The 27,870-nt window shown below is 36.4% G+C and overlaps 1 protein-coding gene across 2 annotated transcripts in view; it reads left to right on the top strand.

Moving 5' to 3' along the window:
• Kcnj3 (potassium inwardly rectifying channel subfamily J member 3) overlaps positions 1-27,870 on the top strand; it is a 128,231-nt gene that overhangs the window by 11,524 nt on the left and 88,837 nt on the right. The window lies entirely within an intron of this gene.

Raw genomic sequence — 27,870 nt, 5'->3', positions numbered from 1 at the left:
GATGTGCCATCAAGTGTTTCATTTAGAATTCTCTACGTTGTACCTGCAATAACTGGCCTAATGTCTCTTTTCACTAGCATTAAAGACATGTCATTTAACATACTGATTGCATATAATACTTTACAAATGAAGATTGTTGTTCTGGTGGCTGTAAACCTGATATTAACCCAGGAATAGTGATTAAAACTAAACTGAGGTGATGTCTTAGCAATCTATTCTATTTTAATAACACACTAAGATTTCTTATGAGAATTATTTTTCTTTCAAAATTTAAGGTTAAGAAACAGTTGGGTAATTAGCAATCAGTCTGATTTCAGAATGTGTATTCCTGACCTGTGGTGCTAAAACGGTGGGTGGTGGGGATTCATTGATAAAGCTCTGACATCTACTCTGTGAAGCCTCAGGGAAAGTGTCCTGTGTGTCTGTGCACACAGAAGCAGTGGTATTGTTTTAGAGCAGAGCATCAGTTTTCGTAGGTAAAACTAACTATAGCCTTCTTTTCCGAACAGGACTTAGTTTTTTCCTGCTTCAGTTTGATTTATCTTTCTGTATCCAATGCCATTAGAATGCTCAAAAATAAATTGCTACTCTCTGAGGTGGGTTAGGCAGGCAAAGAAAAGAACTAATAAATGTAAGTGATTTGAGCCATAAGCATTGCCATTTAAGTTTGGATCCTGCTGAGTGTTTGAGAATGATACATGACATAATTATGTACGTGCATGTGTATGCAACTTGATCTTTGCATTTTCTTCAGGTAATAAAGAGGCAAGAAATATTTTAGTTTTTCTCCTTTTGTTTTTTTTTCTTTTGCGGATCAATACCATCTTAATCTTGAAACGCTAACTGTTAATGTAAGGTAATACTGGATTTAAGAGTGTCAAAACTAGAAATGCAAGTTTCATTCAAGAATGTCTTTGATTGCATTGTACCACTTGTCCAAGCAGTGGGAAGGTGGCTGCTGTCTTTCATATCTGTGACATAGTGACTGCTTGAATATAAAGCAAGGTACCTTTTGTCTCCAAACTGAGTCTTTCTCCTTTTATAGTGAGGGCCATTTATTGATGGACTCACAATGGACCTTTAACATTGCCTTGGTTATTAATATTTAGCTTAAAATTAAGGTTCTTCAAAAGAGTGACAAAAGATTTATTAATCTAGTAGATTAGAAATTTGACTTTTGTGCATTTGGAGAGTTACACTCCCCATTTTTTTCTTGCTTTTTGTTGTTTTCTTTTAATTTTTACAAGATTTTTTTGAGCATTTTTAAAATTGATTTCATTGAGCTACACATTTTTCTCTGCTCCCTTCCTTTCCTGTCCCCTCCTCTTCAACCCTCTCCTATGGTCCCCCAATTTACTGTCTCTTTCCATTTCCCATGTAGATTAGATCCATGTATATCTCTCTTAGGATCCTCATTGCTGTCCAGGTTCTCTGGGATTATGAATTGTAGGCTGGATTTTTTTTTTGCATTTAGAATCAAATAGTGTCAGTATGCTTATGAAATTGCTACCTAATAAAGGAACCAATTTAAATTTACTTTAGATGGTAATTTTTAAGCACAAAAACATTTCCTTACAAAATCAGTTTAAGGATGAATTACTTCCTTAGTTCTTGTGTGTGTGTATGTGTGTATGTGTGTGTGTGTGTGTGTGTGTGTGTGTGTATGGGTGAGCCCTCAGGGACCAGAAGCTGGAGTTACAGGCACTTATGAGACACATATCTGGGCACTGGGAAGGGAGTTAAGATCCTTTGAAAGATCAGTAAAATCTTTTAAGTCCTGATTCGTCTCTCCATCCCATTGTTTTGCGTTTCTTGACCTTGTAATGTTTGCAAAATCTAAATCAAGTTGTCTATATATTGGTTCTATTTGTACCCGATCATCCTATAATCGTTAATTTTTTGTGTGTGTTTAATAATGATTTTTGTTATTGTTTCTATATCCGTATCTTAAGGGCGGATGCTGAAACATGTTACTTTGTAATTTTAGCTCTATTTCAGAGCTGTTTAAGGTCAGCTTGAATTCTGCACCATCAATTATTCATTACCATTATTGATTTTATTTTGATGACACTCTTAACTCCTGCATTTTTATCTCATCTGCTTTGATGAAAGTCAACTGGCTGAGAAGACTTTGCACAAGTAATGAGAAACTAGGATGGAGATGTCATGACTTACTTGGAGATTGTTTTTCATGACAAAGAGCACATATTCTTCTTCCTTTCAAAGATCTCTTAATTAAGCAAAATACAAACTGAAACCACTGCTTATAACACATACTTTATGGAAAATTCATCTGATACTTTGTTTATATATTTGACACAGCGAATAGACTCTTACAGTGTTCAAATTCTGAAAAAAACCTACTTCCAGACCCCATGTCTCAGCTTAATCAAAATTACTCATTTTTATTTCACACGTTCATTTAACATTCTTATTGAAACACATTGTGATTACATATTGAATTGTTTTGTCCCGTATGCCTGAATCCACAGTAAAAATATTCTTTCTCATAGTATTTACTTTGAGGAACAAGGTAGAGATGGTCAGTGTGACTTATAAGGCAAGAACATGATGTTTTTTCCTCCAGTTTTTGGATACAGAACCTTGGCATTGAACCTGTGCTTTGTGTAACTTTCCATCATGTTTGAAATTAAAGAATCTACACTGTGTCATTCATTAGCTTACCCTGTTAATATATGTTATGTGCTTGCAAGATTCTAGGGAACTTAAAGGCATAGTGGTGACTTAGATAGGGCTCCCTCTAGGGTTTATATTGTGTCAGAAACATACTATAAATTATAAATAAGATAAACATTATCTTTGTCAAGAATTAAATAACAGCAAATCAAAATACGTACTTAACTCCCAAACCAGGTAATGGGGCGGGTAAATGGCTGAAGAGCACTCCAGATTGATGCTTAGAAAGATATTCTAAGGGAGGTGACACCTGGGGGTAGGCATGGTGGGGGAAGAGGAGGGGTGGGAGGGGAACTGTGGTTGGAATGTGAATTGAAATTAAAAAAAAATTAGAAAAAGACAAATCTCAGATGGTGAATGTAAGGGCATAAAATGACAGGTCTTTGGGGATAGATGGTGCAACTGCCTGAGTGTGGAATAGGCTTGATTTGTTTTGGTAGCTAAGGATGTGATGTGTAAAGTGAGACGGTAAAGAGGAGGCCTAGCCTTCACTGCGTAGCCTTTACTTCACTGTAAGCATTGAGAGTTACTTAGATGAGTAATCGTTTAGTCAACGCGGCTTGCATACAACAAAACTCCATTTTACCCATCTGATAGTTTATTTAGAACTTAGTAACTAGTGTCTTGGAAACGTATGCAGTTCTAGAGAGTGCCTTCTCTGCTGTCAATCATCCTCGCCTTCTGCCCCTGTGCACCGGCACTCCCTAACCAGTCACTTCAAGACAATCCTTTACTAAGAATTTTTAAATTTCATGTTGCTTTGCTTCTTCCTGGTGATCCCATGGTCTCAGTAGGAATGGACATGACCAGGGGGTAAAAAATCAGTGTCTCTCTAATTTACAGGAAGAGTTAGGTAGCAGGCAGCCTAAGAAGATCTGAATTAACCCTTCTTCCTTCCCTTGGAAATATCCAGTGGCCAGACTCAGAGATTGCTGCTCAGCTGCATTGAAATGAGTCAGGCTTCCATGCATGCCATCGACTGCCTCATTTTCAGCAATAGCCTTTGTGTCCTCGCTCACAGAGCAAGTCCCTGCCATAGAATATACCTCTACCTTCTGTTCTCTGCACCGCGTCTCCCCGGAGAGTGAGCACTGCTGGACGCAAACAAAGCCCTGCAGATTTGGCTCATTAGAACTGGATGCTTTCAGCCTTCAATCTGGTTGCTGCTGCTATTTGGCAGTCTTTTTTAATTGTCTTTTTTGTACTCTCCGGCTCAGTCCCCATGAGATCTATTTTAGACCTTTCCTCCGTCTCCATGCCCCCAGTCCCAGCTGTCCCATCCCTTTCCTGGCATGCCATCTCTCCACCTAGTCTATTAAAAACTATATGACACTTCAGTTTTTCTACGGTTCTTTGGTTTAACCCTTTCCTTTTCTGGTATTTGTTATGAAGGCGGTCCTTTCTATTTATTTATTTATTTTTCTTTTTGTTCTCTTCTGAGACAGCTTCATATTCTCTCATCAGGCTGGCCAGGAACACCCGGCAATCTTGCCTCAGCCTTCTGAATGCTGCTCAAACCCATGTGAGAGAGTTTACCAGACTTCTGCTCCTGAAGCACTGCTACCTACCACCAAACTATCGTATTTACTATCTACAGCCATCTGCCCATTGGTCCCTTTGCTATGCCCTAAAATCTCAATTATTTCTTTATGGGAAAAATACCATCATCTTTCCTTTTTTGCTTTGAAGATTTTTCCCCCCCTTGGGAGTCAGAGGCATGACATTCTCCTCCCATACCTTTGGCTTTCTTTCTTTTTAGTTTTTATTTTTTCCTAGTCATTCTTTATGTCCTCATTTCCACATCTTGGTCTTTATCGTCTATCCTACTGGTTCTCTCACGTTCCCTGAATTGCTTAGTATTATTTTTTAATCAGTCATAGCTTTCACTTCTCCATCATTCTACTATTCATCTCCCGCTAGGAAATCTTCTTTCAATCATGATTTTGTAGATCCTATTAATTCCACATCGTTTTCTACTTAGTTGCTGAATTTTAATTCAGAGTTCCCTTCTCCAGGTATCATGGCATCTTATTTTCCAATTATAAAGTTTTTTATTTTGGATCATTTATCTCTTTTACCAACATATTTTATCATAGACCACCTCTATCCTTTCATATCCAGCTAATTGATTTATTGTGCAAATACACCTTGAGTACTTATTTTTTCTCGATCTTAGAAAACATATAAATTTAAAAAAGAGAATTCCTGATCTTCTGGCTTCTTCTGTGAGGAAAACAAGAGATGGGGGGAAATGCATCATGCCAGTAAATGGAAGGTGCTGTTAAAAACAGTAATTATGGGCAGGAGACACTGGGAATGCAAAGCCCTAAAGACTGCAGCTAAAAGTGGACCGCTGAACTCTGAGCAGAAGAAATAGCCCAGATAAGGTGATTATAGGTAAAGATTCCAGCAGGTGGGAGAGTTCCCAGGCAGATGCCTCTATTCTGAGTAATGTCTGCTTTTTTGCTTGCTGTGTGGTTACCTTCTTACTATGTTTAGGCATGCATCATGATGGTACTTGGAAACCAGTTGCTCAAATGAAGATTTAGCTTCTGTAAGATCTCTGCTCACTAGCAGATTGTATATTACAGCCTAGGGCATTTGCTTAACACCCACTTTCGTTATAAGCCCGTGCTTGAAAATACTAACGACAACTACATGAACATGAACACATTATTATTATTTTTTTGAGAAAACTAGTCTATACCTCTTTCTCTAAAGTTCATACATTCATACTCATGCTTGCCTCTCGTCTTTATTATCATTTTAATTTCCATTGCTTTGGATGGCATTTCTGTCTTTCCCAAGACTGCAAGAGCAGAATAGGCTCTGAGTTTTTCTTAAGCACTTTAGCACCTCGTTTCCTTAACTAGGTCATTAAGACTTATTAAGCATGCAAGGGTTATTGCTTAAACTGCTCTTTTCAGAAGGTTTAAAAGGTACAAATATGCAAAAGTTGAAACTTTTTCTTAATTTTATTTGCTGAGCTATTAACAGGCGGATATATTACCTCTTAAAGTGTTTGTATTTGATAGAGTACTGTGCTCAGCGTGGTGTTCCATGATTTACGTTACTATATTATCTTTTGTTGCTGCCTGTATGTCAATTTATAATGCTAGGTCATTAATCTGAATGATACATTGTATGCTGACACATGTCTCTCTGGCTCTTACAGCTAAGCCTCTAATCTAGATTCTTTAACTTTCTATTTTCTCTTTAACAAGACAAACACTCTTGATAGCTTCAATTCATTTACTCCCTACTAGCTATTTTAGATAAACGACAAGAGATGGAATTATTGGGCATGCTGGTCAGTTTTTGTTTGTATAACATAAACTAGGATTATTTTAGATGTAGGAACCTAACTGAAAATTGCCCCCCTCAGATTGGCCTGTGGGTGTGTCTGTGGATCATTTTCTTCCTCCAAAATTTGGATGTGGTGGGTGTCTGATAGTAACGTAAAGCAAGCTAGGACACTAAATCAACAAACATATAAATCTGCTGGCCTTTATTTTAATTTTTCATTAAATTTGCCATTATTCCATCGTGTTGGTGATTTAACTCAAGTTCTTGCTGGAGTTAAACAAGCCCTGTACCATGTCATCACATTTTCAATCCAGTTGCTTTTAATTATGCTTTAGGTTTATTTATTAATTTATGTTTATGAAGGTTTTGCCTGTATATATGTATGTATGCCGTGCACAGTTCAGGCATCTGCAGAGTTCAGAAGAAAGCATCAGATTATCTGGGACTGCAGTTAATGAGAGTTGACTGCTGGCATTCAGGAGATGGAATTTAACCTGCGTCTTTTGCAAGAATAACAAGTGCTATTAACTACTGAGTCAACTTTCCAGCTGCTTGCTTTACTTAAATAGGCAATATATCTCAGGAGTCCTATCTGAGTTTTATCTTAGTATCAATAAGCAGTTGCAAATTAAGGTGCTCATTTCTTTATATATCTACTCAAAGTAAACATTGTAAAAATGTTTGTCATTATTTTAAAACCTTTGATTGGTGATGAGGAAGAAAGCATTCTTCTCCCTGCCTGCCTATTGGCTACGTCGCTTGTCTTACAAATTGCCAGATAATAAGCCTACTTTTTATTAATAATATACTTGTATAATTAGTAAGGTAATGTCCCTGGTAGGTCTTATTTCTTGAGAGAAACATTTTCTTTAAACAAATCCAAGTAAGATTATTGAATTTATTTTATAAGTACTTTATTACAGACAAGGCAGAAGGTCTTGTCCTTCAAGAATGGTATCTTAGCTTTAAGGCCAGCAATCATGACCACTGAGGGTTCATTTTGCAAAGGGCATCACAGACACTTTGGAATACTAAGGGAAATGTAGATTGACTGATCAAAGACAAGCCTAGACTGATTCCTGGATAATTTTCAAATGTAAAGTACAGACAAGACTGTGAAAAGTATTAACTAAGAGTGTGTCGTGGTGATACTTCACGGTAGAAAGTTCCCTCTGGCAGCAGGTGGAAGATTGATTCAGTGGCTCTGAGACGGACTACAGACCAGTCATTAGGTTCTTACAATAGCCCAGAGCAGAGGTAATTGAGCTCTGTTTGCAATTTGAGACAACTCTGTGGCTGTTGGAAGTAATGAAAAAGGCCTCAGGTTTGAAAGCCGTTACCTGTGATTAAACAGAGAAGGGGGGACTGGAGAGCTGGCATTTTTCCCACTGACGTTGCACTAGTTACTGAGAAGCCTAGACATCTAGGGCAGAGATGGGGTGGGGTGTGGACTGGATTGATAAATAAAACAGCAGTGACGAACTGTTGACACTTTTCCTGACCCATGGAAAAATCACTAAAATGTTCTAAAAAGAATAATTCAAAGAGTAAAACATCTCACTCTCTTAGTAATTGCAAAGTGTGATTATTTTCTTTTCTTAAAGATTTGAGGGTATTTAGCTTTATTATCTATCATCAGTCATTGGACCTATATGATCTATTGGGAAACAACGATCATCAATCTTCCTTCTCACTTAAAATGAGGCTACTCCAGCATGCCTATTGGAAATTTTACTCTTCTTTCCGTATTGCCTCCTTTTTGAATTACTAGTTTTTGAGTGAGTCAACACATACTTTGGAGCTAAGAGGTATTACCTTCCAGTGTTAGTGGCATGTCATCTGTGTGCATGGGAGGTCTCTAACTAGCATCTTCACAGTAACTTCCATGATTATTTATTCACTAAATCTCATTGCTTCTTAGTTGTGATTGTATGTACATTTTCATTTTGTACCTTAATTTACTGAATCAACATAAATCTCAGAGAATCAGATCTCTGTCTAAAGCAACTTTTTATAAGCTGTTTCTTAACAAAATGATACCTTATCATCTTCTTTTGATAGGCTTTCTTTTGACAGGTCATAGAAAACTTTCAGGCTAGAAAAAAATGTAACATTTACATGTTGAAGCATGAAGGAGGATGACAAACTAGCACAGCCTACTGTTGGAAGTCTTTGTGTAACATAGGAACTTCAGTGATGAAACTGAGAACGTCCTAAGCAAACAGATATGGCTGTTCACACTCCATGGACGCACAGCCTTCCTGAATGCCAGCTTTAATTCCGATAAATTTTAACATCATGGATAATAGAAAAGAATTTTCAGCACTCACATTTGTCATTTTTCAACATTTCTCTTAGTCTACATGTACCAACATTAATCTCAAAAGAGGACATTTACTATTAGTTTGTCCATGGCTTTTAATGGCTCTTTTATAGTTTGTTTGATGCAACCCTAGCATCCTTAGATGGGAGTTTCTCATTTCCCATGCAGGAGTTTGGAGGTGAGTGGAGATTCCTGGGCATGTAGTTGGGATCTAGTTGTTTCTGCCATGGTACAGTTTTGTCTAAAGCTGCTAGGAACAAAACAGTTAGAGAACCTCTGGGAGAGCAGAATTTCTTGTGAAATATAAGCATCAAGAAATAATATTGAGAAAGATAATGTTTTGCCTTTGGTCAACAAAGATTATTTTCACATACTATATAATCTGGAAACAGTCTTTCCTCTCTCTCTTACTCCAGTTCCTTCCCATCTCGTCTCCCATCTGGATCCATTATCTTTCTGTCTCTCATTAGAAAGGAACACACGTCTAAGAGATAACAACAAAACATAACAAAATAAGAAAAAAAACCCATTATGTTGTAATTAGAAAGACAAACCAACAGAAAAATAGAAAAGACCCAAGAGAAGGCACACAAATTAGAGACTCACTTGTTAACACAATCAGGTGTCCCATAAGCGAACTAAATGGAAAACTACAGTACATATGCAGATGACCTGGTGTAGGTAGGCCTTGTGATTGCTACTTCATTCTCTTTGACTTCATATGAGGGCCTATTTCCCCTTTGCTCTTTGTCACGTCTGCCTCCCTGACTTCTTCTTCCAAGTGTTCCCTGAGCTTTAAGTGGAAGGATTTGATATTGTCTTCTTATTTAGAGCAATGCGTTTAAAGCTCTTTCTGTTTTGGTAATGCCTGGCTATGGTCTCTTTATTTGCTCCCATTTACTTCAAGGGGAAACTTCTTTGATGATGACTGAACAAGGCCTGGATCTAAGAGTACAGTAGCATGTCATTTGGAATCATTTTGTTACATTTGATTTTCAGACCAGTACTATTTGATTTTACTCTTGGTTTTTGGGCTCTCTTCTCTCTGGTTCTTGGTCACTCAGGCAGTATCAGGTATGGGTTCTGTCTCATGCAGTGAGCTTTAATCCAAATAAAACATTGGTAGTTATTACTATCCAGTTTGTGCCACCATTGTTCTAGAATATTTTGATGATAGGACTGAGTGTAGATCAAAAGTTTTATGATGAGGATGGTGTTTATATTTCTCTTTTGGTAGCCTGCAGAGTAATCTTCCATGTCAAAGACATTAGACCATGGTGGTGAAAGTTCTGTTGCAGCAACTCAGCCAAATGTCATTTTGATTGAAGTATTTATTGAACTAACTATTCAACTGTAATATACCTTTAAATTTTCAAACATTTCTTCACGGATTTATGTATGTGTGTTGGTGTGTGCCACATGTGTTAGTCAGAGAAAAACTTTCAGCAGTCTGTTTTCTTCTTTTACCCATGAGTCCCAAAGATTGAACTCAGGTTAGGTTTGACCTGAAGCACCTTTGCCCATTGAGACAGCTTGATGCTCCATCACCTGCAATATATTTTTAAAAACTCAAATTTATTACTATTTGTATTTAAATTTTATTATAATTTGCATGTGCCCATATTATATGTGGAAATTAGAGGATGGGAGAATTCACGGCAGGCACATGAAGGCCCACGGAGGCTGCTATGGATTCCATTCTCTCTTTTCACCTTTTCTCTTCAGGTTCTGGTGGTTGAGCTCAGGTGTTCAGGTCTTCATGATGGTTGCTTGACTCGCTGAGCCATTTCACTGACTCTTAATTGTAATACCTTCTGCGTAAACTTTTCACATCCACACATATTAAAACCGAAAGAAATTACAGCGATTTAAACGCGTGCTGTCTTCAGAGATAGAGTTTGTGTTGATGCAGTCTGTGCTGATGCAAATTAATGAGGGAAGGAAAGAGTGAAAATCAGGGGTATGAATTAAAATGTGTTGCTGTTCTTCATCCTAACTATGAACAAGATGTGATCTCTATTGTGGTACATTGTGTAAAGATGTGACATAAATGCCAAACAAGGATGCTGATGCCACTCACGGAGGGAGACTTGCTGCACACTCATTAGATGCGGAACACAGTGTGCAGTCACTTACTGATGCACAGGAGGGAAAGCATCATGCTTGCGACCAAGTTCAGAAAGACAACTTTCATTTCACAAGAAGACAAACATTGGCGACTAGTCAACGTCAAACCATTTTGGACCTTTCTTTGCTGAGGACAAATTTGCAGAGATAACAAAGATTAAATAGAAAGAGGTTTTTAATAGATAATGATAGCAAATGGGTGAGATTTTGCATTCAGATGGAGTGAATGTAGCTTGACAAATTAGAATTCTAAGCCCAATTAGACATTGTCTCAGTGTGATTAGTTTTCACTCTGTTATTTCCATGCCTTAGGCAGTGTCTGAGAAAAGCTAAGATCAGTGACCTACTCGGCTCATGGCAGGGACTTTAGCTTGGAAATTCAAGTGGAAATCAGTGCTACTGTGTCATCGCTGCTGCCCAACACAAACACCAAAGCAGACGGAAGTAGCGTGGGATTACTTTAATATTTATTAATGTTAGCAACAAGGTAACATCAAATGGTATTTTTATGGACAAGAGTTTTGAGGAAATGGTGGCTGGATATTGATTCTATATTGCTTAGTGGGAGATTTACCCTTAATTCTTTCTTATAATTTTGGTTATATACATAGGCTGTGTTTGCTTAGTTTTTCTTCCTTCCTTCCTTCCTTCCTTCCTTCCTTCCTTCCTTCCTTCCTTCCTTCCTTCCTTCCTTTTTTCCTTCCTTTCTCTCTCTCTCTCTCTCTCTCTCTCTCTCTCTCTCTCTCTCTCTCTCTCTCTCTCTCTCTCTCTCTCTTCTCTCTCTCTCTCTCTCTCTCTCTCTTTATTTCTATCAAAAATTTCCACAAGAAATTATGAGTAACTTGATTCATGGCTGCTGCCAAACTGGGCAGAACTATGTCTAGACTACCACCAAGAGATGATTAGATCTTATAGCTTTCTAAGGAAAGAAATTCTTAGTCTCCCTCACATTACTGTCAAACAATTTTCCATATATCTCTAGCTAATTTTAATGTAATTTAATATTTTCATTTATTATAAATAATTTAATTTTTATTTTTGTCTAAGTTAGTTATTGTTCTATTTTGGAGTAATCATAACTCATGTGTTGTATCTGATGTCTTTGACTATGTATTACTATGAAATGCAGGTAATATTGAGGCTTTGGAAAGAAAGCTGTCTCTCCACACATATAAGAAAGAGAGATAAATATGAGAGGGACAAAATAATCATGCTTTGAGAAAGAAAAAAGTCTGGGTCTTTTAGATGGAGCATACCTATCTGCTTGTGGATGTTCTCACAGCATTTATTTTTAAACTTTTTCTACATTAAGAGTTTACTTATCGTGGAGCCTGCATGGGTCTGAGCTAGGTCTTCTGCATATTTGTTACTATTGTTGAGCTAGGTTTTCTTGTGAAACCCCTAACAGTGGGAGGAAGAGTTGTCTCCTACTCTTTCATCTGCTCTTGAAATCCTTTTCCTTCTACAGGTTTACCTTATCCAGCTTTGATATGAAAGCTTGTTTCTAGTTTTATTATAACTTATTATGCCATGTTTGGTTGATATTCTTAGGAAGCCTGCTCTTCTCTGAAGGGCAACAGAAGATGAGTGGATTTCAGGGAGAGGGGAGGTAGAAGAGAAGGTTTGGGAGAAGTGGGGGGAGGTGAAATTGCAATCAGGATGTAATGTATGAAAGAAGAAATAAAAGAAAAAGTTTACTCTCTGACTCATGCTCCTGATTCAGCAGTTCCCTAGAAATGACTCTCATCTTTCTGAATTTGGAAATACTACCTTGAAAATAGATGAGAAAACTGATGTAGTATTCTTGTGCATGTATCTGTATTTATTTGGATTAGCATTATCAGCTTCCAGAATATTTCAACATGTGTTATCTTTCCCTAGGTTTTGCTTTGTTGTGAATTTTCCTGCCCCCTCCATTGTTTCTAATTATATTTTGTTTTCTCCCTCATACTTTTTTACACATTACATACAAAGCATCCCAAGGTTACAGAATACAGTCTACACATTTAAGTGTTAATGTTTTATGACCTATGGTTGTAGAATAGTCATATGTACAAATGACAAAAATTCAGGTGTCTTAGGATTTTAGGACAATTTGCTGAAGTTAAGGATGACTTTTAGCTTGAATTGCTGCTGCCTTTTTACTGCAATTACAAATGATCATATGGTTAACATGATGACTTCATGAAACTCTGATGAAACACCAGGAAAATTTACCTTATAAGAGAGACACAATAGTTTTGACTCGTGTTGTCAGGCTTCAGTCCATAGTTCTCTTGGTTTCACTCTTTTAGACTTGAAATTGTTCTTTCATGGAGGCCAAGGAACAAAGAGACAGGGAGAAAGGCCCAAGTTACCATTATCCACTTGAGTATTCCACCATTCATCCAACCTCCCCTTACTAGGCCCTCCCACTTAATAGCACCATCACTACCTTTAGAACTAGAGCTTTGGGAGCATTTGAGTTCCAAGTCATAACATTGTTTAATTCACTACGTGAACATTTTAATATTCAGTATAACAAGCTGAGTTTAGTTTTTCTATAAAATGTACCTGATGTTAATAAGAGAATATGATATAAAACTCATGTATTAATATATTTCATATTATATCAGATCAATAGTTAAGATGAAAATATTGTAATTTACCTGAGTTGATCATTTAATTATACCCACATAATGTGATATTCCTGAACTTCATGTAGTTGGTAAAACATATGAGAAAACATATTTCTTACCTCCACCCACTGGAAATCTTTATAACTACAATAAGTACAGAAGAAAGAAACAAAAGGCACATTTGTAATATTTTGACTTCCAATTAGATGGGATAATAGAGTTAGAATTATAAGATGAAATATACCTCAATGTTAATCTTGTTAAAGCTTCCCATTTGACAGAAATAGGAACTAAGTTTTAATGACATGGAAAGGTTTGCTTATGTCAAAGTTTTTTTTTTTTTTTTGGACTAGTCTGGAACATGTTTTATGTTCCCATCTTATTCTAACATTATTATTACTATAGCAATTTATTTTATTTAAATATATTTTGTTTCTTTTCTTTTAAAGTGATATAGAGAGTTTATTAAAGCATGTCAATGACCTTTGCCATTTGGCATTTCATGATTCCACGTGTTGAGGAGATACGTGAGTTACTTCACCAAACAGAGCAGAAAGCCAAGCAATAAGTGTGTAACCCTCTAAAGATATGAGTTCATCAGGAAAGTGCTTGTCCCCTAAGCATGAGGACTGAGATTTGAACACAGCCTCCATGGAGAAAGCTGAATATACTGGCATATGGGCTATAATCCTTCACTGGAGAAGTAGAGACCAGCCTCAATAAGTAAGTGAGCCACAGGTTTAGTGAGAGATATTGTCTTAAAGGAAGTAAAGTAGATAATGATTGGGAAAGATGGTATTGCCCTTTGAACTCCATTGACATGTGTACACGTGAGGACATAGACATCCTCACATCTACACACACAAGGACATGCACACATACAGATACGGCCTCCACCAAATCCCTCACGTTAGTTATGATCATTAACTAAAACTAAAAGACCTGTTAAAAATATGGAGTAACATGGTTGATATAGAATGCTTAAGGTCAAGAAAAGGCCAACTTTATTATTGTTCTTGTTATCTTTGTTGTTATAACAATTAGCTTAGTAAATGATAATTACAGGTAAATTCTGCTCTATTTTTGAGATAAATAAATTTTAGTTGACGTATTGAGAAAAGATCCAGCTAATTCAGTTTTTATTGCAGCTCAAGGATTGCCCTTTTTATGTAAGGCCAAGGTTCATGCAAGTTGTGCTGTGTTTCTTGCTCATACGATGAGAGCTAGTTCTCAGCGAGGAGCTTCTACCTGAATTCCTTTTAGTCTTGTATCCAAAGTAGATGGTATCTTCAGCAATGAGATTATACTTTGAAGTTCTGGGGGGAAATGAGGGGTGACAACAATTGCCCATATTATTTTTGAATCTCTTTATTTTTTATTTTTTTCTCTCATATATTACATTTGATCATAGTTTCCCCTCTCTCTAATCCCCCCCAATCTTTTCATTCCACTTATCACCTCCTCCAAAACCTCTCTCTGTATGCCCTCAAAAAAGAGTAGACCTCCCAGGGACATCAAGCAAACATTATATAATATGCCACAATAAAACCAGGCACATCCTATCAGATCAAGACTGAACAAAACAATCCAGTAGAAGGAAAAGAGTCTCAAAAGCAACAGAAGAATCAGAGACAGCTCCTACTGCCCTGTAAGAAATCCCACAGAAACACCAAGCTACTTAGCCATAACAGATGTAGAGGATCTAGGTCAGACTTCTACAAGATTCATGGTCTCTGCAAGCCTCCATGAGTCCCAGTTAGTTGATTCTGTGAGCTGTGTTCTTGTGGTGTCCCTGTCCCCTATGGTTCCTCTGATCCTTTCTCCCACTCCTCTACTTTCCTAGAGCTCCTTATTCACTTTCTCTCCCAACTCACATGGCCACTGTTTTCCTCTTTCCCTTTTTAAAAAATAATATTTATTTCTATTATATATATATATATATATGTACACACACACACACACATATATATATGTATATATATATATATATATATATATATATATATATATTAGTGTTATATGATGGGTGTCTGATTCCCGGAAACTGGAGTTATAGATAGTTGTGAGCTGCCATGTGGGTGCTGGGAATTGAACCCAGGTTCCCTGGAAGAGCAGTCAGTGCTGAGCAATCTCTCCAGCCTGTCCTTTTCCTTTTTACTTTCTTGGTTTCTGTGATCATTCTGGGTTATATACTCAGTTTTCAAAACACTGAGAAGTAGGATCTACAAATAAGATACGGTTAACTCTCAGAGCTCTCTTGAGAACCAAAGATGAGGTCTAGCACATAAATTGTGAAGTTGAAGTTCTATATAGGAAAACATTTTCAAAATCACTAAGTGTGAATGTCTTACATTTTTCTTTCTTACTGCCAACTTAAAACATCAATTTTCATGTCTATTGACATTATTGTTATGATTATTAGAAATATTGGGTTCTTATATCAAACTCTATACCACTAGTTCATTAAAATAGTTTTATTTCCCACCTTAAAAACCTATTTGGTATATTTCAAATAGATTTTCAAATAACTTTTGAATTATTTTTGAGTCGAACCATTATAATGAATGGAAAGAACATGAATTAAATGCAATTGAAAATGTGCATTTAGTGTTTATCGAATATTGTGGGTAATGTTACATAAGTTATCTGCTTGGATCTTTTTTTAAACTTATAGTAGTTTGAATGAAAACTGCTCTGCCAATAGGCTTATATTTTGTAACATTTGATCCCCAGTTGCTGGCGCTGTTTGGGGGAGGTTTAGGATGGGTCATACTGCTGGAGGAAAATGCCAATCCTCCGCTTTCAGTTTGTTCTTTCTGCGCCACACTTGTGTTTAACATGTGAACTCTCAACTTCCTTCCCTGGCTGCCATTCTAACTGCTTGAAGACATGCCTACTTGCCATGTTGTTCTCTTCTTTCAGGACCCATAAGGCTAAGAAAACACTTCTATAAGTTGCTCTTTGGGGGGGGGGTGATTACAGCAACATAGTGACACAAAGCATTAAGTCATGATTTTTGTTGTTTCTTCAACTCTTGTTGATTATATCAAAATAAGTAATATTTTTATGTTACATTATTATTTATTGAAGAAATTTGTTACAAGTCCAAGACCAACCAAACATATACAGCTGTTACCATTATTGCCAGGGAATCAGAGCCTCATAAAATGCTGTGTCTCGTTGCCTCACTCTCTCCTTATGTCCAGAAGTCTGTCAATGCGTCCTTGGTTATTCATTGTTATGTCTTTTTCATTAACAACAATTTGCTTACAGTACTGAAAACTACTTGTACCCTAAAATCATCTATTTTTTTTTATAGAAATAGATTTGTCACTCTTATCTGCTTTTTCGTTGGCTGATTTAAGTGTGTTTTGTAACAGTTCGTAGCAAAATATTTACCCTTACGTTGAATTTCTCTGCACATGAATGTCTGGGCTGTAGCTCATATGTCCTCAAAGCTTCATTGCATTAGAATGTTGTCTCCATTAACTTACTATATACTGTCAATATGCTTTGTGTCACTTTTTTTTCTTTGAAATTTATATATTTGGTTCCTGAAAGTCCTGGGACAAATACATCTCCAATAGTGAAATTTAATGCTCACAGAGTTGTTTGGCTTTTCTGCAGAAGAATGTGATATATAACATTTCAATTTCCTGTTAGGAAATTAGGATTTTAGGGGGAAGTAGGGTTGCAGTATTCTAGAGAGTTTTTACATGTAGTGATTACAAGCACTTTGGATTAAAACTGCCTGGTTTAGTCACTTTGGGCTTTGTGTGATTTATGGAATTTCAGATTTGTTTTGTTTATATTTCCTTTTGGCTTGGTACTTTTGGATGATGAATTCAGGGTGAAATTATATCATTGCAACATCCCTATTGAGTGTAGGGCAAGATTAACAACATTAAAATAAAATTTCACAGTGGGTATGATTAGCTCATTGCTATGTAAGTATACTTTTAAGTAATAATAATTGTTGCCCTTATCATTAAAAATTTTTAATATGAGGCTGGAAACTTGTGGGAGAACTTAAGAAGAATACTTGCTGCTTTTCCAGAGGACCGGTTAGATTCCAAGCATACAATTCTCTTAGCTTCCAACCACTTAAAGTTCCAGCTCTAGGAGTAGCTGATTCTTTCTTCTGGCCTCTATAGACTATCACATGGAAGCACACACACACACACACACACACAAATAAATAAATCTTAAAAATATTTAATGACGTAGTAGTCTCAGTTTATTCAACTTCTGGAGACTATGAACATCTTGACACATATTAACATCTGTAATTTATGTGAAATGTAAATTTAAGGCATTTTAGAAAGGAGTACCAAACATGCTTTTGCTTACAAGTAGAGGACTGGTATATTTACAAAAACTAAGAATATTAGATTGAGCTGGGCGGTGGTGGCGCACGCCTTTAATCCCAGCACTCTGGAGGCAGAGGCAGGCAGATCTCTGTGAGTTCAAGGCCAGCCTGGTCTACAAGAGCTAGTTCTGGGACAGGTACCAAAGCTACAGAGAAACCCTGTCTCAAAAAACAAAACAAAACAAAACAAAAAAAGAATATTAGATTGATTAGTTTCTGGTTGCAAGTATTATATATCAATTTGTAGATTTACAATTGGAAGTTTACAAGCTGGACATTCACAGAAAAGTGTCATCACTCTTATGATTTTGAATTTTTTTTTTTTTTTTTTGGTTTTTTGAGACAGGGTTTCTCTGTAGTTTTGGAGCCTGTCCTGGAACTAGCTCTTGTAGACCAGGCTGGTCTCGAACTCACAGAGATCCACCTGCCTCTGCCTCCCGAGTGCTGGGATTAAAGGCGTGCGCCACCACCGCCCGGCCCATGATTTTGAATTTTGTACTAATAAAGTACTAAGAAGAATAAAGGGCTATGTTTATATGACTAATCATGGCCATTTAGTTTCTTTTTGAACTTGAGTGGGCCCTTGAAGAGAAGTCAACATTTACAATACTGCTATTAAACATTACTATATTAATATCTTGAGGTTTGCTTCTAATTGATTTTTTTCCTTTATTTTTTTCATATTTTTTCTCAGAACATATGTGCTTTCCCTAGCTTCGTTGTTATGTAAACCACCAAAGTGAAACAATAAACGGGCTTACACTGCCAAAGGACTTTAAGCAAATTGATTTCAAATCACTGAAGACGGTCAGAGACTGAGGTCATGTGGGACAGCACCACACACTATATAAACCCTTTTTTAAAAAATGAGATGAAAAGAAAAGTGTACGTATTATACACTAAACAACAATGAGATCATTTAAATCAGAATCACCCTATTCAGAAAGCTTGATTTATCCTTGAGACACTTTCTCTCTAAATCATATTGTACAAATTAGGAGTGCCCTTCATTTCGAACAGTAGAAAACCCACGGCAGCTAGTTTACTTTTGATTTATACTGAGATATTCAGAAATAGGCCCTCTAGCTAGCCACGCTGTTGAAAGATGGCATTGAAGAGTCCGACTCTGAGCTGTTTTTGCCTTCTTTCAAGCATATATTTTTCTTCCTCAGGGCTTAGAAACGACTACCTGAGGCTCAGGCATCATCCCAGTTTTCAGCTATAAAACAAGGGGAAGAAGGAAGACCGACAGTTCTTACTCATCGAGATGGTTTTGTCGTTTTATTCAGAAAAAAAAAATATTTCCTAGGAAAACCCGTCTCCATCGTCTTGGTCACAACTACCTCCTTCCACCCCCTGGTCCCCACTGGATGAGTTTTAGTAATTCAGTATTTTTAGCTGTACATACTTTTTTGGACTAAATAAAGATTCTCTTTTTTTAGTGAGGAATAATGAGAGGTGGGAATGAATAATCTCACATATGAAAGAGAATTCTTTCCTCGGCCAAGTTTTAAAAGTTATTCTAACGAAGTAAAATGAAAAGCATTATCTTATATTAAATTTTCTAGCTTATTAACTTAAAAAGCTAAGCCATGATAAAAGGATGTTGTATTGTATGAGCAGTATATAATTTAAGAGGGAGGTATGGTTGGGGGAAGGGGAGAGGGGTGGGAGGAGGGGGAGAAAAGTGGGAGGAGGGGGAGAAGAGTGGGAGGAGGGGGAGAAGAGTGGGAGGAGGGGGAGGGAAAGGGGAGGCTGGGAGGAGGTGGAAATTTGTTTTTTTTTCTTTATTCTTCTTTTATCAATAAAAAAAATATTGATTCAAAAAAAAAGAATTACTTAATTGTGCATTAATTGAGACTGAGTGGTTGTCAGCCTCTTTGCTTGTTAACGTGAAGGAAGAACACTAAGGTATGAATGAAAAGAAAACAAAATGAAAAAATCAACATCGGCTGTTTATTATTGACCCATGAACATTGAATATTAAATGAAATGTGCAATAATTTCGAATATCAAATTTTATTGTTAATTAAATGGGCTTTTATCACTGGCACATTTATATCAAATTTCATTACAGATTAATATACTATCAGTATGTGATTCTTATCTATAATATATTATTTTCTCATACTCGACATTAAGCTAAAACTATTCCTTGCTTGATGTGTATTTCAGTAAGCTTGCCCAAACTGAAATCACATATCAGAATAATTTATCCAGAGTTAATTCCTATCATCTATTTGAACAGCTCAACACTATCCATCCCTCCAATTACAGAGTATTTGAAGGCATTTTTTGTCTTCCTGCCTGTGGACCCATGCACATGCAAACATATATGCAGTTATAAATAAAAAGAATAGAATTTTATAGATTGGCACCTAGCTCAATTTTCATCAGAGAAACTTTATCCAGCAACAAACAGATGCAGACCCACAGCCAAACATTAGGTGGGGCTTTAGGAATCCTGCAGAGGAGGGGAAGAAAGAATTGTAGAAAGAAAACACACATTCTCAGCTAACGTGGACTTATAGAGACTGAACCAGCAACCAGAGAGCCTTCATGAGACTGACCTAAGTCCTCTACATATCCGTTGCAGTTATGTAGTTTGGTTTTCTTGTTGGAGTCCCAACAGTGAGAGCGGAGGCTGTATCTGACTCTTTTGCTGGCTTCTGGGACCCTACTACTCATACTGGATTTCCTTGTCCAACCTCACATATGGGAAGGTGCTTATTCTCCCTGCTACTTGATATGTCATGTTTTGTTGGTATCTATGGCAAGCCTGCCCTTTCCTAAAGAGAAATAGAGAAGTAGTGGATCGGGTAGTAAGGACACAGTGGGTATGAAGGGAGGGAATGGGAGTAGAGGCAGGAAAGGAAACTGCGGGCAGTAGATAAAATAAATCAATTAATGAATTTATTAAAAAATAAGTAATTTAGAAGACTTTTTCCTAAAAAGAAGAATATAATTTATTTAAATGTAGTGGTATGATTCATGTCATAAAAATATATGCAGTAAAAATGCCACTTAAAGAGGTGGATATGCTGAAATGATCTTGAGAATGTGAGGCCAAGGTATCTCACACAGATGGAGTGTTTCTTCAGGAGTCTTTCACTTATAAATATAATATTAGCCATTACCAAGACCTGATGTGATGGTAAATTATGGTTGAAAAAGGTTGTTATTGCATTTATATCTTAAGTGAATATATGGTAAGAAAGGGTGGACAGATCTTAGAGTGTGCAGAAAGCTTCTTTGGGGTTAGGAGACTTCTGGAGAGTTATGAAAACTAAAGGATGTGCAGTATAATTTTAATATAAAACCATAGGCTTCTATTGCGCATCTTCACTGTACTCTGACACTATGTCTGTCTTGTAATAAAAAATTCATACTTCAAGGTTAGACTTTTTCCTAAAACATACATGAAATATATAAAATAAATCAAACAATTTATTTGATTCTATTTTAAATACATGTCATTGTACCTTCTGTTTGACTAAACAGTGACATTTACCTAATATTGTCTGATATATTTACTGCTAGTGAGATTACTCTTTCAAATAGGTGGCAGGGAAATGAAGAGTGATCTGGAAAAAAGTCAAAAGCAGGATTGTATCTGTTAATATTTTCCCAAGGAAACATTTGATTTACTACTGCTTTTCCATTTGTGGGAATTCTGGGTTGCCTAGGTGTTTTATTCTTTGGTAATTAACAGTTTCTACTAATGTTTCTGCTCACACACATTTTGATATGTGCTGAGAAGCTAGCACCGTTCTTCTACTGCACACAAGAAAAGAACAACAGCAATATATTGCTTACAGTGAGGATAGATGAAACTGGCAGATATGGAGAAATTTCAATTATTTATCTTATTAGTTAAATATCTTATTTTTGAGATTATGCTATAGTTATAAAATTTCTCCTTCCTTTTTCTTCTTCCAACTGTCTCATATGCTCTTTCTTGCCTTTTTTATGGCCTCTTATTTCATTAATTGTTGTTACATAAGGAACACAATAGTTTTTCCCAGGGAAAACATTAGGTCAGTCCTGAAAAATAAATGTACGAGTAAAGATATACAGACTGATTAGACTGTATTCCTGTATTTAAGAATATATAAAAACATGTAGAAATACAGATATGTGCAAGAAATTGATTTTTTTTAAAAAATTTCCATATATGTGAAGAAGGAAAATGGTTCAGAGTAATTTGCCTTTTAGATGTGAAAGTGTACTTGAAGTTGGCCCATGTCTCAATCACTCTTCCATTGTTGTGGAGAGACACCATGATCAAGACAACTCTTAAAAGAATGTTTAATTGGGAGTTTGTTCATAGCTTCAGAGGGTTAGTCCATTTTAATCAATGCTGAGAGCATGGTGACAGACAGACATGGTGCTGGAGAAGTAGCTGAGAACTTTATATCCTGACCTGCAGGTAGCAGACATGGGCCTTGCCTGGGCTTTTGAAAATTCAAGTCTCAACCCCAGTGACACAGTTCCTTCAACAAGGCCACACCTTTGAATTCTTCCCAAAGAGTTCCATTAGCTAAGAACCAAACGCTCAATCATATGTGCCTACGAGCACCATTCTCACTCAAAGTGCCACAGGTTTTGGAACAGAAAGTGAAGCAAATGTGCTTAGCTTTTATAGTTGAAAAGGACAGGTATGGAGTTTAATGTTTATTACGGATTTTTATTTTCTTCAAACTCTGTTTACAGAGCTGAGGGATACTGAAGTTTTTTTATCCTTTAATTCTTATTTTCTGCATTTTTAAAATGCATTAAGTGTCCTGATTATATAAAAGAAAAATTGTTGCAATATAGTTTAACATTTCCTTACCAGAATAAATCATTTGAGACTGCCTTTTGCTTTTCTTGATAACACAGAGTAACTTCTTGCCCTCTAGTGATTGAAGAGATAAAAGACTATTGTGGACTTTGGAGAAATCTTCAGAACTACATGAAGGAAACCACGCAGGGTCATGTTTTAGAATAGGATCCAAAAGCTGTGTGGTTTCAATCTATTTTCTTCACTCTGCATAACCACTTGGGTTGAAAGTTTGCATGGAGAAAATGGCAGGTTGGCACCTAACAGCATTAGATACCAAATATTTAGCCTCTGTGAAATTTACATTTTTCAATTGCCTCTGGACAATGTCCTCGTTTTCTCCAGAAAACAGTACAACTCACTGTGAAATGCACTGTTATACTTTGCAGTTAGTAGTAACTTAAGTCATCTAAAAATGCCAGAACTTAAGATTTCATTAGAACTATCAATGTAGTAATAACAATAACAGATGAAGATTATTAGTAGTTTAAATATACTCATCACATCTTTTTGGTAGTTTCTTTTTTTACTGAATTTTATTGAGCTCTACATTTTTCTCTGTTCCCCTCCCTGCCTCTCCCTTCCCCTTCAACCCTCCGCCAAGTTTCCCATGATTCCAATCACTCATGAAATCTTGTCTTTTTCTACTTCCCATGCAAAAAAATAGAAAACATCATTTTGAGTGAGGTAACCCAGACAAAGAAGAACAAGTACCACATGAACTCACTTATAAGTGGTTTTTAAACATAAAGCAAAGAAAACCATCCCACAAGTCATAATCTTAGAGAATTTAGACAACAATGAGGACACTAAGAGAGACATACATAGATCTAATCTGCATGGGTAGTAATTCTTACAAGTATATAATGTTAGAATTATATAATGTGTTTAGAAACTTAATTAAAAGTAAAGAATTTCAAAGACATTAAATGAGATCTACATTTTCTGCTGAAACAAATTTGACATATCTGTAATTTCCACTTAATATATTGATACTTTGTTTTTCAAAATGAACTTTTAAAAATATAAGCATAGAGATATAGAGATTAAACCAAGCCATGTCACCTATGTAAGAATTTGTTTTGAGTGCTGAAACAGATTCTACTTATAGAAGATTCAGTTCTATATTAAAAATATTATATAGCTAAGTCTCAATTGGCATCTCCTCCCTTAGTTCTACACAAATTACATCTTTAAAAGGAAAATTAGACTTCAAGTCTCTGACAAATTAATCCCCAATGTTTAGTTTTCAGCAAGAAACGATGAGCATTTGATATATACAACAAATGGCCACCTGTTTCTCTTTTGCTCGAAAACACAAAATTATACTTTCCCAGAAGTATTAAATAAACTATAAAATAAATTTGTTACCACAAATGTCTTTTATAGACTTTGAATTAGGCCCCCTTTTCAATGGAGGGAGCATCCTGAGCCAGTGATGCTTACTGGTTGCTTCTAAAGTGAACAACAGCCACATTACAGGAACTGCATGACAAAGCCCCGTCCTTAGCATTAAGGCTAAAGCACTAAATGGAATGACTCACTGACCCATGCCTCCTATCACAACCAGACGCTGGGAGCATGCCTCTGGGATTTTTAAAGAGAAAGAAAAACTGCTCAATGAAAATCAGCACCTTGTTCTCTCTTCGCAAAGCTAAAAATGATAATTATTAACATGGCACATGTCAATCTGCAAATAATCCTTTTTTTAAATTTTTAATTAAATTTACTTTAATCCAATATATTTGGATCATGTTTTTATCCTTCCATAGCCAAAGTTCTTCTAGATCATTCAAATCTGCCTACCTGCCCAATTTCATGCTCTCTCTCAAAAGAGAAAGCAAACAGGGTAAAAACCAATAATCAAAGTCTAAACAAGTTAAAAGTCAATAAGACAAAAATAGTCCAACCAAAAAGAAAATATAGAATACAAAAGCCCACAGAAAATGTAGCTCAGTTTGCTGTAATGATCAGGGACAGGGTTGTTTCTCCCCTCTGCTGTGACCTGAAAGTTTGCAATTTCAGAGTGTTGAGGAGTGAAAATCTGAAAGGGTGAATAGGAAGAGAAGATAGAGAAAAGAAGCCATTTGACCTGCCTTCAGCAGCAAGCTCAGGCTGCTCAATTGGAAATTATGTTATGTTTTGTTGGGTAACAAGGATGGCTTCAGTTGGGTTGGACTTTGAACTCCTGTTGCCTGGTCACTAAGGAGATATTTGAGTTTATTACCATCAGTGTTAGTTACCAAACAAGACAACCAGGCTCACAAGGCAAGAACAGGATTCGTTGTGTTGTGGGTTTTCTTTAGACCCTAAGGCAAACATGGGAATTAGTAAAATGTTATATTATTTTAATTTTATACAGTGTCTTGGTTTGTTTTCAGCTGCTATAAGGCATTTTATCTGGTGTTCTAGTCTATTTTTGGCTCCTATAGCACAGCACTAAGATATGTATTTGCCTCATAGATTTGGAGTCTGGGAAGTCAATGAGGATGAATACGGGTGTGGAAGAATAAGTGAACTTCAGTGAAATAGAAGAGAGGCAGTGCCTTATGAAACCCACTTTTGTGGTAAAAGCCTTGGCCCATTCACAAGAGTGTAGCCCTCAGACTCACACTATTCCTTTTGAAAATTAGTTTTGGTATGTAGTTTTTACTTAGCATACTAATTACTTGGTTTTAGATGGATGTTTTTTGTTCATGTGTGTCCTTGTAATTTGTAATCAGTTCTTCACCTCTCAGTGCCAGTTCCCACCTTTGTCCCTTCAGCTGGTACCCTTTGGCCTCTGCTAGTCTGCAGTACTTCATTTTCTTTTACATGTAATCCATCACCTCTAATTTCAATCTCACATGGTCGCTCCTCTTCCATTATCCCCTTTATAGTTTCATGATCTATAAAAATACACATATAGTATATGGTATAAATACATGAATAATTTTAATACATTCTGTATTCGAGAAAAAAAGCAGTATTTGTCTTTTTGAGATCAACCGGTTTACACGCTTAACATTTTAATTTTCGGTTTCATTCATCTTCATGCAAATGTCATTTTCATTCCTGTTTTTTTACCTTGTTAATGTGTTCTACATTTTTCTTATTCATTCATGTATCAATGGACTTCTAGACTAGGATTCCATTTCCTGGCTGTTGTGAATAGCACATATATGAAATGGCTGTAAAAGCCTTTCTGTGACATATTAACTTAAAATCTTTTGAATATATAACCAAAGATAGTGTAGCTTGGCTATAAGGCTTTTTATTTTTATATTTTATGGGCATTGTTGGTTTGCCTGCATGTATATTTATGGGAGGGTGTCAGGTCTCCAAAAACTGGAGATACAGACGGGTGAGAGCTGTTATTTGGGTTCTGGGAATTGAACCCATGTCCTCTGGAGGAGCAGAGGAGTGATTTTAACCACTGAGCTTTTCTAGTTCCCATTTTTTTAAAATATAGATATGGTAGATATGAGTCTGTGTAATTTGGTATATAAGTGTGTGATGGATTTGCACATGTATGTCTGTTCTATGCAAATATGTAAAGGGCAAAAGAGGACATTGGGTGCCCCTTTCTATCACTCTCCACTTTACTATGACAAGGTCTCTCACTCTCAGATGCTCAGATACTTCTACCTCCCCATCCCACCTTATTGGGATTATTATAGACAAGCAATGGCCAACTTATTACCTGGGTGCTGGAATCCAGACTAGCTTTTCATCCTTATTAATGCACAACAAGCATTATTCCACACTGAGCCGTCTCTACAAGCCTGATAAGGTGATTCTATTTTCAGTTATGTGAGGAAACTCCAACCTGACTTGCATAATTACTATCCACGCTTACTTTTCTGCTATCATTGACTATGTATTCCTCTTTTCAAATCATCTCCAGAATTTATCATTTGTTTCTGATGATAGCTATTCTGTCTGGGGTAAGGGCAGCTGGAAAAGCAGTTTTAATTTGTATTTCCATGATAACTAAGATGTTGGATCTTTTAAAAAGTACTGGTTGGCCATTTGCATTTCTTCTTTTGGCAACTGTCTACTGAGTTCATTTACCCATGTCATGATTTAATGATTTGGCTTTTGGTGTACATTTTCTACAGTTCTTTATACACCATGAATATTAACACTCTGCATTATGTGTAATTGATAAAGATATTCTCTCAATCTGTCAGCAGTCTCTTCACACTGGTGAGTATCTGCTTTGCAGTGCAGAAATCTTTGCTTTATGTAAACCATTTGTCAATTTTTCTGATTATTTCCTGTGCTACTGAAGCCTTCCTCAGGAAGTCCTTGCTGACCTTAAAAGACTTTTTCTAGCAGTTTCAAAGTAGCAAACCTTACATCAAGGTCTTGATCCAAATTAAAATTCCAACCACTTTCTTCACAGAACTAGGGAGAAAATCCCTGAATTAATTTGGAAACACAAAAGGCAGGTCTTACTTAGATGTTTAGTACTGGAGGTCTAAAATACCTAAACTGAAGTTATATTTAGAGACATCTTTAGGAAAACATGTTAATCACATGAAAATGGGCTTATGGCATAGAAGAAAGCATCCAGGAATATCTCTACAGGTTTGGTTTACTAGCTACAACCAAGGTAAAATGCATGGATTTCCTGTGGAGCTGAAGTTACATTTGTGAGATGCTTGCCATGAGTCGGGAGAATGGTAGTTAGATCCCCTGCAAGGACCCAACTTAATTCTCTGACTCATCTTGCCACCCGTACAGCTACCTAATATTTTTATATTAGGTATAAAATAAAACATAAATTGGGGAGAAGACAGTCTTTTGCTTAAAAATAAAGCGCATTTAGTCTTTGAGAATTTTATAGAATGAATTTTGATCATTTTCATCACTTCAGGGTGTAAAAGTATGTGCTGGATGGAGCATGTCCCACATTCTAGGGGAAACTCCCTTAAAGAAAACTGACTTTCCCTCCCCTAGGAGCCAGCAATTTTCTGTAGCTCCCGAGGTACGGGTAGGAGCTTGTGAACCTCTCCTCTCTTCATTTTAGAGAATTACTAACTTGGTCTTGCAAAGGCAACTACAGGTGTTCTGCATTTATGGGTATAGCAGTCCTGTCATATCCTGAGGATGTTTCTATTTGGTCCTCCTCAACCTCTGGCTCTTACAATCTATCATCCGAGATGTTTGCCTATGGTACCAAAACTTTAGTGGGCAAAAGTTATAGCTGTCCCATTGGGAGTCGAATACTCAATAGTCATTCATGGTTCTTCCAACAGTCCTAAGTTTCTGCATTAGCAGAAACACAATGTACAAGGAGATGTCTCTAATAAAGGAAGCCAGCTTCCAAGAGACAGTGCTGGAAAACTGGATTTCCTTCCATACATAAAAAAATTAAAGATCTATATGTCTCTCCTTCCATGTAAAATCCATTCAAAATACACCGCTTCTTACAGGAACCATCTCTTGGCTGTTACAATGACAAGTCACATTATCATTTTTCAAAAAGATATTTAATCCAAGTATTTGAAATGTATTTAATTAAAGTTTTAAAATTTCTTTATGTGAATACTAAATGTCCTTGAGTATTCAAAATTTCAGAAGCCCACTTTAAATTAAAAGCAGTACAGATAAATATTCTGAA

The sequence above is a fragment of the Microtus pennsylvanicus genome, chromosome 9 (assembly GCF_037038515.1).
Source record: "Microtus pennsylvanicus isolate mMicPen1 chromosome 9, mMicPen1.hap1, whole genome shotgun sequence".
Taxonomy (NCBI): Eukaryota; Metazoa; Chordata; class Mammalia; order Rodentia; family Cricetidae; genus Microtus; species Microtus pennsylvanicus.
Note: the sequence above shows the minus strand (reverse complement) of the source record. Positions and strands in the feature narration are given on the sequence as shown.